This window comes from Bolinopsis microptera, chromosome 1, assembly GCF_026151205.1.
Source record: "Bolinopsis microptera isolate Bmic1 chromosome 1, MBARI_Bmic_1.0, whole genome shotgun sequence".
In the NCBI taxonomy this organism is placed as follows: domain Eukaryota; kingdom Metazoa; phylum Ctenophora; class Tentaculata; order Lobata; family Bolinopsidae; genus Bolinopsis; species Bolinopsis microptera.
Window position 1 is genome coordinate 12357660 of NC_087072.1, and position 13907 is coordinate 12371566.

Genomic DNA, 13907 nt, shown 5'->3' on the forward strand with positions numbered 1-13907 from the left:
TGAATGTTTGTTTGTTTGTAGAGTAATGGATGTTGAGAGGAGATTAAACCTGTCGGTTACTTTGTGCGTCTCCCATGATAATTGCAACACATATAACTCACAGGAGGATAATTTGCCATAAAACGGGTTAGGAAGTTCCCCTAATTTGCTACCCTGATTCTCCTCCCCCCTTTTCCACAGACGGTATGTATGAGATGTAGCGTGTAGTAGCAGGCTGTGTTATACGTGCAGTCAACTGGTACACGGTTAATAAATACGAGCAGGCGCCAAAAAGCCGTCCTATTCTGCCATGGGGGGCCTGCAGATTAATATCAAGCGTAGTATGTATTGCAGAGTATATGCAGCAGTTTTATATATACTTAGGATTATATGTATATATTATGCAGCCTAACTTATGGGATATCTCAGATGTCGGGCCTTGATTTCGGGGGGCGGCGGCGGTAACAGAAAGTAAGTTAAAGAATTAGTAAGGTATATGGTTAATATTACAGTAAGTTAAAGAAAGGTTTCTGGTGAATATTAAATTATATGGTTTAAATATTGATCACTGGGATACGAGATTGCTTTGTGGTGTATCCAGCATTTCGTTTGATCTGGACATGATATTAGCAATTAGCGCGGCAACCGCTGAATGGCATAATATTAAATAGTTTACACCGTCGACTCAACCCAAGCTTTACAACTCAAATATGTAAAATGTACACTTTACCTAAACAGATCTGGTATATTCTGCTGAGATTTACAGGTCCACACAGTGTATATAATATACAGACAGTAGGCAGAGTGTGTAGAGCTCCACGCTACTGCCATGTACTAGACAACTCCCTATTAGGCAGCCTGCCTAGTACAGTATTAGGCAGCCTGCCCAGTACAGGGTACTGCAGCTCACTCTCCCCGGAAACGCAGTCACACAATATCCCAATTTCATCCTTCTCTGTCAGTTTAAATGGGTAACGTCAGGGTAATGTCAGTGTATAGTAGTAGTACTATAATATGAAATACAGCTAGTACAATGGCTTATAATATGTGCAGGGTAAAGTAGGTAGATATAGGAGCCTGTGTCTGGAACAGCTAGTACACAGTTCCTGTAACGACTAACGGTACATTTTTACGGTACACACAGTACCGTGCCCGCCCATGGTACCGTGTCCATGGTACCGTTCCCTTGGTTCTGCGTGTGTAATGTGTGTACCGTGTGTACCGTATTTACCGTAAAGTTGTGGCACAGGTACGGTGTAGTATCTGGTGTTCGATAATTGATTCATGTCTTAGCACCTACTGTGTGACTGCAGTCTAGTTTGGAAGGATATTGAATATTTATGTTTTGCGTGTACTGCTGATCATCTCAAATGTGTCAATTAATTACATTACTTGTGTGCGGCAGAACACGGGTGTTGTAAATTGAACTTGTAAACTATTTGAATGTAAAGTATTTTTGACAGACAAGTATTCGGCCGGATTGTCTGCGTACATGTAACACGCGTTGTGAACCTTAGCTCAACAGTAAGCCAACTTTGTAGAGTTATACTCCCGACAAGAGTTCATCGATAAAGGGAGGTAGTTAGTACCTGATGTTATACATGCAAAAACATATTTACTAATAAATTGCTGTATAAAATTTGACTTTATTTATATAATATATTTATACATGAATAAAGCTAATCATTTGCCTCACGTACACTCTCGAAAAGTCGCTCCGAGAAATAGAATAATCACTCTGGGAATCAAATACCTGGCGTCTCAGACATTGGAAGGGGAGGTGACAAAACGCCTGGCCTACATGTCTGGCTCAGTTAAAGAGAGTGCCTGAAGGTCGACTATCCGCATAATAACAGGCTTTACTAACATGTTATACTAATATGCGTCAATAATATATATGCAGGCAGGGTTTAATAAACGTGCATGACGGGCTCCTTCAATCCTACCCTCCCAATACCTGTACAGATCTACCAGCTGTCTGCTAACTCAGCGCCTTCAATCCTACCCTCCCAATACCTGTACAGATCTACCAGCTGTCTGCTAACTCAGCGCCTTCAATCCTACCCTCCCCATACCTGTACAGATCTACCAGCTGTCTGCTAACTCAGCGCCTTCAATCCTACCCTCCCAATACCTGTACAGATCTACCAGCTCACAGCTGTCTGCTAACTCAGCGCCTTCAATCCTACCCTCCCCATACCTGTACAGATCTACAAGCTAGGCTGTCTGCTAACTCAGCGCCTTCAATCCTACCCTCCCAATACCTGTACAGATCTACCAGCGTCCAGCTGTCTGCTAACTCAGCGCCTTCAATCCTACCCTCCCCATACCTGTACAGATCTACCAGCTGTCTGCTAACTCTGTGATATTCGTTAGTTATATGTGAGGGTTGCACGCCCCTCCCCCAAAATAGTGTTCAATCTGGCCTTTCTCGCAAATACTCATGTCAAAAGTTCCCAAGAGCTGTGCAAATTTTTTTCGAAATTAAAATATTTTATACAATCAAACTTATGTAGTAATGCAACCTGCCTGTTTCAAATTGATAATTGACTAAGCAAAAGCAAAAGTTTAGAGTCATCTACAGTTCATGATATTTGTATCTTTCAATTAATCAAGAGTAACAGATTAGGGTACTCAAAACTCAGCTCTGCTCGCTTTAGGACCCTTCCAAGTCAGAATAAAGCTGCGTGTATAGGCCTGTCCCTAAAACATGCAAGGAGCGAGCACAGCTCATTAATATACATGGGATACATCCCAAGCTACTTATTTCTAGTAATGGTACCTTGTACCTTGCCTCGTACCTACTGAATTAGTAAAACATGACCTCTAGATTAAATATACTGTATTACTGTGTATTACGGTGGTTCCGCGAACTTCAATATACAATAGCAGACATGATTAACCATACTGTCCCAGGTTGAAGCTTAATATTATAACTGGGGGGGGGGGGGGGGGGGGGGGGGGGGGGGAGGGGGGGGGGGGGAGGCGGGGAGATCATGAGTATTTTTAAGAGTCCCGAAGAAAATGGCCAAATTCTCATTCTCAAAAATTATTTTTGCACGTGATGAGGAGTATAGTGAGATAGTGAGGGGTACTCCTCTACTACCCAGTAACTGTCCATGTCCCCCCTACCAAGTAAAGTACATGAGCTGGATATAGTAATAGCCTGTAAATTGTTAGCCAGTGGTAATCATTAGAGGATACTAGTCCCCCATCATTAGAGGATACTAGTCCCCCATCATTAGAGGATACTAGTCCCCCATCATTAGAGGATACTAGTCCCCCATCATTAGAGGATACTAGTCCCCCATCATTAGAGGATACTAGTCCCCCTTCATTAGAGGATACTAGTCCCCCATCATTAGAGGATACTAGTCCCCCATCATTAGAGGATACTAGTCCCCCATCATTAGAGGATACTAGTCCCCCATCATTAGAGGATACTAGTCCCCCATCATTAGAGGATACTAGTCCCCCATCATTAGAGGATACTAGTCCCCCATCATTAGAGGATACTAGTCCCCCTTCATGGAGGAGGCCCTCTTATTTAACCATCTCAATATTTCAACAATACTGTTAATTTAGTCCTAATACCTCACTGTCCGCAATTATCGCCCAACTTATGTCTGACTTGGGGGGGGGGGGGGGGGGGGGGGGGGGTGTCACGTCCGTCTATGTCCGCTTGTCTCATAGAATCCAAAAAGGACAGGACATAGGCGGACATAGGCGGACATAGGCGGACATAGACGGACATAGGCGGACATAGACGGACATAGGCGGACATAGGCGGACATTAATGGACACTTAAATTGCTAAATAAAATGTTCAATTTTTGCTTTTATAGGGGGATCATGTTTTTTGTCCGTTCGGTACCCTATATTTTCAAAACGGACAAAAAATAGAACGGACAAAAACGGACAAAAACGGACAAAAATGGAAATAACATTTAGATGCTTCCTCCTCCTACTCTTCCTCCTCCTCTCCCTGGGTCTTCCTGATCTTCCTCAGTCCTCTTGCTCCTCCCCTCCTCAGTCCTCCTCCTACTCCTCCTCCTCGTCCTCAGTCCTCCTCATCAGTCCTCAACAGTCCTTCTCCTCCCCAGTCCTCCTCCTCCTCCTGAGTACTCCTCCAGGGTCCTCCTCTTCATCCTCCTCCTCCTCCTTCTCAGTCCTCCTCAGTCCTCCTCCTCATCCTGAGTCCTCCTCCTCCTCCTCCTCTTCCCTCTCAGTCATCCTCCTCAGCCATCCTCCTCAGTCCTCCTCAGTCTTCCTCCTCAGTCCTCCTCCTCCTGGGTCCTCCTCCTCCTCTTCATCCTCCTCCTCTTCCTCCTCGGTCCTCAGTCCTCCTCCTCCTGGGTCCTCCTCCTCATCCTTCTCATCAGTCCTCCTCCTCCCCAGTCCTCTCCCAGTCCCCCTCCTGATCCTCCCCAGTCCTCTTCCTCCTCCCCTCCTCAGTCCTCCTCCTACTCCTCCTCCTCGTCCTCATTCCTCCTCATCAGTCCTCAACAGTTCTCCTCCTCCCCAGTCCTCCTCCTCCTCCTGGGGTCTTTTCCTGGGTCCTCCTCCTGGGTCCTCCTCCTCCTGGGTCCTCCTCCTCCTGGGTCCTCCTTCTCCTCCTCAGTCCTTCTCCTCCTCCTCCTCAGTCCTCTTCCTCCTCTTCCTCCTCCTCCTCCCTCTCAGTCATCCTCCTCAGCCATCCTCCTCAGCCATCCTCCTCAGCCATCCTCCTCAGTCCTCCTCCTTCTTAGTCCTCCTCAGTCCTCCTCCTGAGTCCTCCTCCTCCTGGGTCCTCCTCCTCCTGGGTCCTCCTCCTCCTCTTCAGTCCTTCTCCTCCTCCTCCTCAGTCCTCTTCCTCCTCCTCCTCCCTCTCAGTCATCCTCCTCAGCCATCCTCCTCAGCCATCCTCCTCAGCCATCCTCCTTAGTCCTCCTCCTTCTTAGTCCTCCTCAGTCCTCCTGAGTCCTCCTCCTGAGTCATCCTCCTCAGTTCTCCTCCTCCTCCTAGGTCCTCCTTCTGGGTGCTCCTCCTAGGTCTTCCTGGTCCTTCTCCTCCCTCTCAGTCATCCTCCTCAGTCATCCTCCTCAGCCATCCTCCTCAGCCATCCTCCTCAGCCATCCTTCTCAGCCATCCTCCTCAGTACTCTTCAGTACTCTTCAGTCCTCAAAATTTTTGTCCGCTAATGTCCACCAATGTCTGCTAATGTCCATCAATGTCCATCCAAGTCCGCCAATGTCCGTCCGGGTCCGCCAATGTCCGTCCGAGTCCGCCAATGTCCGTCCGAGTCCGCCAATGTCCGTCCGAGTCCGCCAATGTCCGTCCGAGTCCGCCAATGTCCGTCCGTGTCCGCCTATGTCCCAAAAAACACGTCCGTTGTCTCATAGAATCCAAAAAGGACAGGACATAGGCGGACATAGACGGACATGACACCCCCCCCCCCCTATAATGTAAAATGTAAAATGTAAAATGTAAAATGTAAAATGAAAATGTAAAATGTAAAATGTAAAATGTAAAATGTAAAATGTAAAATGTAAAATGTAAAATGTAAAATGTAAAAGGTAAAATGTAAAATGTAAATGTAAAATGTAAAATGTAAAAGGCAGAATTAGTTAGAGGGATCATGAGTATGGAAACTTTTCTCAAAAATACTCAAAAAAAAAAGTGATGTGAATATTTAAAGTAAAGAATTAGGGTATGGTTTTTGTGTTTCTGTATTATCGGTTTCGTATTATTTGTGGATTATGAGTTAAAAAAGAGAATCAACTAGTAGTAAGGTACACATAAATTAGATTACAACAATTATTATTGATCAAACACTTATGGAATTTAAATAATTATGTGTCTTATCTATAAAATAAATTATATTGAATATTGAAGATTGAGAAACTTTGACTGGCGGACTATGTAATATTCTACATTGAACCAGATAGATATTTTACTAGCAGTAGTAAGTACAAGTAAGTGCAAGTAAGTACAAGTAAGTACAAGTAAGTAGTATTACAGTAGTAGTAAGTACAAGTTAGTAGTATTACTGTAGTAGTAAGTACAAGTAAGTAGTATTACTGTAGTAGTAAGTACAAGTAAGTAGTATTACTGTAGCAGTAAGTACAAGTAAGTAGTATTACTGTAGTAGTAAGTACAAGTTAGTAGTATTACTGTAGTAGTAAGTACAAGTAAGTAGTATTACAGTAGTAGTAAGTACAAGTAAGTAGTATTACAGTAGTAGTAAGTACAAGTAAGTAGTATTACAGTAGTAGTAAGTACAAGTAAGTAGTATTACAGTAGTAGTAAGTACAAGTAAGTAGTATTACAGTAGTAGTAAGTACAAGTAAGTAGTATTACAGTAGTAGTAAGTACAAGTAAGTAGTATTACAGTAGTAGTAAGTACAAGTAAGTAGTATTACAGTAGTAGTAAGTACAAGTAAGTAGTATTACAGTAGTAGTAAGTACAAGTAAGTAGTATTACAGTAGTAGTAAGTACAAGTAAGTAGTATTACAGTAGTAGTAAGTACAAGTAAGTAGTATTACTGTAGTACTTACTTGCACTTACTTGTACTTACTACTGCTAGTAAAATATCTATCTGGTTCAATGTAGAATATTACATAGTCCGCCAGTCAAAGTTTCTCAATCTTCAATATTCAATATAATTTATTTTATAGATAAGACACATAATTATTTAAATTCCATAAGTGTTTGATCAATAATAATTGTTGTATTAATCTAATTTATGTGTACCTTACTACTAGTTGATTCTCTTTTTTAACTCATAATCCACAAATAATACGAAACCGATAATACAGAAACACAAAAACCATACCCTAATTCTTTACTTTAAATATTCACATCACTTATTAACCGTTATCCAGCATAACAATCCTCCATGAATAATAATCGAACATCTTGTGTCTATCTAAAAAGTATAGAACAAGTCTGGACCGTACCTCGGCGACAGATAAGTGCTTGCGAGCACAATCATTATATTACAAAATATTATCTGCATTTAGCACATATAAGCCAATCATCGCAGCACTGATGTATGCTTATCATACAAATCGAATCTCTGCAGAACCGTGCTGCCGCCCTATATTCTCTCCACGAAGTAGTTGCTGGCTAGGTTTTACTCAGCAGCTATCTTTCTATAAACCTGCTCAATGTGAAAGTAATATTATGAATCTGTTTTTTAATAATTAATTCAAATAAAGTATCGAATATTCAATGAATTAAGTTGAACACAACATGTGTTCTAAAGAGCGTCAGTTGCAGGATTAAGAGGGACCCTTCTCTGGAATGTAAATATAGAATTTGAATACCTGACATGCATGATAATTATAGAATATCATATTATATGGTGTTGACGGGAACTACCGAGGCAAAAGTGCCTAACATTGAGTTGTCTGGTTGGCGTGCACGCCGTATTATTAGGCTGTCTGTAATCCTGTAGCTGCTGTCTGCACCGCGTATAATGTGTCTGCTCTGTTCGGTCGCATTTCTTGGGTTCCGTATACAAAACTAAGGATGCTGCAAATTTACATGAGTGAACCAAATTCCTGTGACAAATTCTTCAAATTTCCGCCAGTTTTTAAGTCAGTTTCTTCCCTCCCCACCAAATGTTCACATGTCGTGTTCACAATTCCCATGTATTTGTAGATTTGTCAGTATTTCACAAGTATTCTCCACATTAAGCTGGAATTTGTTCCTCATGAGAGACGGATCAGATGTACATCAAACAAACAGGTGCAGGTTTGAAATGTGTGAGAGATGTGTGAAGACTCAGGACCTGCCAGTTAATGGACAAATCGCGAGGTGTCTATTGTCTGTCGTCTGGTATCCGTGTCACTTGCCGCGTGTGTATGTTTTTAGTAAATATGTCAGTACCCAAAAGTATTCATCATAGAATTTCGGACGGTGTGATCGTGTGATCAGAGAGCTGCAATAGTGGACTGTGTACAGCACGAATAATCACGATGTGTAGATACATTTGATCGATTGAGAGCATTATTTTTACTGAAAGTTTTTCAATGCGGGAAACAAAAGTATTACGTTGTGCGTATTTATAATATGTCAACTCTGCGATGGTAGAAAAGAATTGTTGGGACTGCTGAATCATCTTCATGAATAACATAAATTTACGTCCAAAAAGATTTCAAGTCAGTTTATTGTAAGCTACTTCATCTAATAAGATTCGAAATATTGCCAAAACCCGAATAATGATCGGTTTTGGTTCATTCATTTTAAACGTGTAAATCAAATCTGTGCAGCCAGAGTTTAGGGGCGTCAATATACTTCTGAACACTTTTAATTTAAAATCAAATACCCAGTCGGCACTGGGCATCTGGCATCACTGAAGTCCCCTTATACTTCAAATTTTTCAAATTTCTCATTCATTTGTATAATATGATTTTGAAACGAAACATTTCGAATTCTCACATTCAAAATCCGATTCTGGCAAAAATTCGCCTCCAACAATTCACGCTCCTGAAAGATACATTTGGGTCCGCAATATCGTCCACCGTCCAACATGTTAATTATGCAAGCATCCTTCTTTTGCATAATACAGTCTAATTAGTCAAGCCTTCTGGAGCCGAGTATTCAGGGCGCTTAGTATTAAGTGACATTAACGTGACCTTGCCTTCAGACAAAAGTTCACCTACCCGCTCTGAGAGGTAATAAATTGGCGGGTTCTTCAATTTGCTTCACTACTTTGCGGAGCGCGCGAAGAATTTTTCGAGGCAAGTGTAAATGTTTTTACGCGCAAATCGCTTACCATGCGGCCGGCCGCGCGGGCGCAGCTATTATGTATTAATCAAAAACCGTGCCCTAGATTCGAGAATAAAGAGCTAGTTTCGTTTAAATGTCATCAGTTTCGACAGTACCTTGACAAGGAGAGGGGATGGTCTGAAAATTATTTCGTACCTGCTTCATCAGACAATCTTCAGTAAACTTAGCTCTAAAGTAGCCCAACCCAGACTACTACTACTACTATGTCGGAGCTATGTCCGATCTACGCCAGAAAACCCCCTCCATACATCCCTGTCCCGCATCAGGGTTCGCAGTTCCTCTTTAGAGTTTGTCCCAACTTCTTTCAGTAAAATAGACAAGTAGCTTTGTCTTGGTCGGCCTTGCTGTGCTCTACCGTGCGGCGTGCGTAGGTTCCCATAAGACTAAATCACTGGCAAGTAGCTCAGGATGTCGGATGCAGTGTCCCGCCATTTTTAATCTCCTGCTTCGTAACTTGTTTGACAGCCTTGGGAGGCTACCATACAAAGTTATATTGCTGACCTTGTCCTTCCATGAGATACCCAGCACCATACGCAACATCTTTGTGAGAAGAGTGAAGACTCTTCTAGTACTAGTACTAGTAGTACTAGAAGCGCCTGGCGGTCTTGACTGTAAAACTCATAAAACATTATAAAATGACTTGTCTGGAACGGTTGTTACATTATATTATATTAGGCCGAAAATTTGTTGTGTGACTATCTGACAATTCGCATAAAGCAGTTTAGACATCTACTTTACCTGGAATTCAAGAAAAACAGGCAAGAAGCTAAACTGCAGACTCCATAATTGCTATATACCTTATCGGACCTTATTTGGACGGACATTACATGAACGGACACAATTATGAACGGACATTAATATGAACGCTCGAAGGCATTCAAAACCATCAAAAATCCGAATTTTTTTCAATTTTTTGACGTTTTTTAAATTTCAGCAAATGATTTTTAAATCCATTTTTTCTACAGTAAGTAAGAAAAGCAGTCATTGAGCAGTAAAAATGTTAAAATATGTGTACATGATCAGTGTCTAATATCACATATCATCTTCATCAAATGGGTTTTCGTGCATGAAATAAAGCATCAGTCCATGCTTAAAGCATCAGTGATTTCTAGCTATATGGAAACCTTTTTTATCAAACTACCCCGTCCTGCATTTCACATTTCAGTGTTAACTTTTACAAACCATTCGGCGTGAAGTGGTTTTATCTTAGACAACTTAAGGTTAACCTTAACATCACGTGGAGCTTTCCTAGCACTGTTCCATTACCTCCCCTGAGTAATATGAACTATAATGTAACAACGTCGGACAATGTCCTTGGAAACACGATTTTACCGTAATATCTAGAGGCTGAAACAAGTTTGTCATGTTGGCGGGGACTAGTTCATATGAACTATATTGTTGAGTGCCATAATTTCGTTGACTTTTTTCCGCCAAGTAACCCTTGAAAACATCATATACTAGTAGAATTTTCTGTGCCTCTGGCAGACCAAGGAGAACCTTTCCATCGTTAACTTACGGCACAATCAAGTTCTCAAAGTTGTCATATTCTGGACAAAAAGTTCGAAATGGAAAAATTTTTGAAAAAATTTCAACGGACTTTAACTTGGACGGACATTAATTGAACGGACTTTATTTGAACGGACATTACGATGAACGCTAGGGCCTCCAGCGTTCAAGTAATGTCCGTCCAAATAAGGTCCGATAAGGTATATCATGCAGCAACTTTGGAACTACGCGTGCAATTTTTTGGCAAGAAGCCACATTTCTCTTGATAATCAAATCTCCAATTTGCACGTGCATTTTAAACTGGCAGAGATCCAGGAAATTTCCTATAAAAGGAAAGTCTCTTGGCTTTACTACAAACACTTTTAAAAACCTCCTTCATCAGAAATCACCAATAAATATGCTGGACGATACTTTGTTTATCCTAGGAGCAGTAGCCTTAGTGCTACTGCTCCTAGGAGGGCTCTATGCCAACATTCGAACATTGATCAAGACTATCCAAAAAGACATAAAGGACATAAAAGACCAAATAAAAACCCAAAAAGAAGAACCCCAAACCGAAGAAGAAAAGGAAATGGAACCTGGACCGAATGACCATGTGTCGATTGACATGGGGGACAACATGATCCCCGATCTCCCGATCGGCACATGGTCAAGCCCTCCACTAACACCTAGGAGTGGCACAACCGACAGCTCAGCTCAGAGCAATAATGACAGCATTATCACGGTCATAAGAGCCCCAGGAGTCCCCAGCTCACCACGATCTGTGGTGAGTCTAGAGGGCTTCTGGGGCCTCGCTCTGGAAGATGAGGACCCGAGAACCTTATCCTCAACGACTCCTTCCACTGCCACTGGAAGTGTGCCCTCTTCAGGACTGGATGCGGTGCCAATTCTGTTCGCGAATTTGTCTTCATGATGGGAGCCACAGCCTTCGTCCTTGAACACGACGTGGAGCAAACTTGGTGACGCCTGAAACCTCTCATCCCTTTTGACATGGACTCCTTCTCCAGTTATTTCGAGCCAAATTGAAGGACCCCGCAGTGAAATGACACATGCACCTCACTCCATCTCTAGGAGATGAGGAATTAAAGTAAAATGAGAGAGCAGAGAGGAACTCAACTACTTCTGGACACAAACGGATTTCTATACTCCCGGAGATAATATCGAAATACCCAACTTCTTTTACCTGGAGATGCCAGAATTGGAAAACTTCGCCGCGCAAACTAGCATTCTGGCTTCGCATCGCAACGATCTGGAAATGCTGACATCGTCAATCAAATGCCAGAAGTACAGAACGAATAATTCAGTGTTCAGATTGCAATTGTCCTGCTGTATTATTATATACCCTGTGGCCTGTCTCTTGACCATGGCGATCAGTCCTTGGCCAGTCGACCCAAATCTCATTCCCACGACTCTGATATGACAACTTAGTAGTTGAGAAACTGAAAGCAGAGTTCAGAGCAGAATGGAAGCGGAAAGCTGCCAACTAACATATTTTGATCTCTTAGTCTTAGCTACCGCGCCAGAACTTCATCGTCGAAGCCCAATCTCTATGGACACTTATATTATATATTATATTATAATTAAGCAGCATGAAGATTTTGTGAGATATTTCAGTAATGATTATTATATAATACATCTAATTATCTTAGTCTTACAATTACATACATTAAGTTTAACAATTGAACTAATTGCGCTGAGTTGAAGAATATGTTACAGCTTTGTTACAGTTATGAAATTTATTGTATTGTGCGCAGCGGGTCATACAACGTATACGAAATTTAGACTCATTAATTTTTACATTTTTGGAAACGTTTCCAGTTTCAGGCCTCATTTATTATTGAGTTATACTTATTGACTAATTTTTATCGAAACATTGGATGTTGATGACTTTGTGATCAATTTGAATATTTCGGACCATTCAGAGTCTTAAAGTATTACTATTAGAGTCTTAGAGCATCATATCATTAGAATTGGAATCAGAATTGGAATTAGAATTGGAATTAGAATTGGAATTAGAATTGGAATTAGAATTGGAATTAGAATTGGAATTAGAATCAAATTTACACAGCAATACAGTAATAATAGTAAATAATTTAAAGATGCTTCGATCTGCTGTGCAGGACATTCAAATCAGTCAGTTAGAGTACCCTAATTCTAAGGACTAGAAATCAAAACATAAAGTGTATAGATACTAAGTTTAAAGAGTATAAAGAATGGTATAATGGTATGGTCGGTTCGTTGTCACCAGAGACGATGTAGTTGGAGAAATTGTGAGGGATTCCAGATCTCCAGGGTTAGGGGATGTCTGTTTGCTGCCGAATTGTCCTCATCTTCCAGAGCGAGGCCCCGGAAGCCCTCTAGACTCACCACAGATCGTGGGGACTCCTGGGGCTCTTATAACTGTGATAATGCCATCTGTGGGCTCGGATCACAGTTACGATGCTATCTGTGTTGCTCTGAGTTGAGCTGGCCCCACTACTAGGTGTTAGTGGAGGGCTTGACCATGTGCCGATTGGGAGATCGGGGATCATGTTGTCCCCCATGTCAATCGACACATGGTCATTCGATGCAGGTTCCATTTCCTTTTCTTCTTCTATTTGGGCTTCTTTTTGGGTTTTTATTTGGTCCGCGAGCCTCAGCTCCATGACATGACTGAACTTGCTTATAGTTCTTTCTAGTTCTTTTATGTCCTTCTGGACAGTCTTGATCAATCTTACAATGTTGGCATAAAGCCCTCCTAGGGGCAGTAGCACTGCCACTAAGGCTACTCCTCCTAGAATAAATAAAGTATTATACAGCATATTGGTGATTGATGAAAGACGTTTTTAAAAGTGTTCGTAGCAAAGCCAAGCGGCTTTCATTTTATAGGAAATTTCCTGGACCATGTGCCGATTGGGAGATATTGGGGGTAATTCGCAGTCTCGCCTAAATCTTGACCTGGGCTTTGTCTTTTAGTTGGTCCACCATGTCCTGGAGGCCTAGTACCAGGACATGGACATTGAACAAACTTGCCTATTGTGGCATCGAGTCTCCCTATGGTGCTGATTATGGTGGGAGACAATCTTTTCTCCGTCCTTTTTATTGATAAAAGGAGATAAGCATAAAGCCCTCCTAGGAGCAGCAACCCTATAATAATACAATACATTAAACATTTACAATAAATTATACAATAACAACATTATATACCTAAATATTGAATCAACAAAATAAATGTTAATGTTATCACAGAATCTCAGATACAAATAACAATAGATTAAAAAGCACGAATACAAATTAAACAAGCAATAAATGAATTTACAAAATCGCATCAAATGATTATGAAAACTTACTCCTTCATAAATTTTAATTCTGATAATAATTTTTTAGACGATACTAAAATGGTTACTTATTTATAAGTCACACATTATTAGCCGTTTGTGAGACCGTTCTCACCACACACACACTTGCTTGACATTCACATAGTTATTAGTGAATAAACCAGGTTAACGATAACTGAACAATGAGCCTGAAGATGACGTGTAGCTGCCACTGACGTCTACAAAAGTTAAAGAGCAACACGCACGTTCTCACAACACAAAGGATGACGTACAAAATCAGAGGTTAGAAATAATTTATAAATTTATAAATCTTTGACCGAATAACTCGCA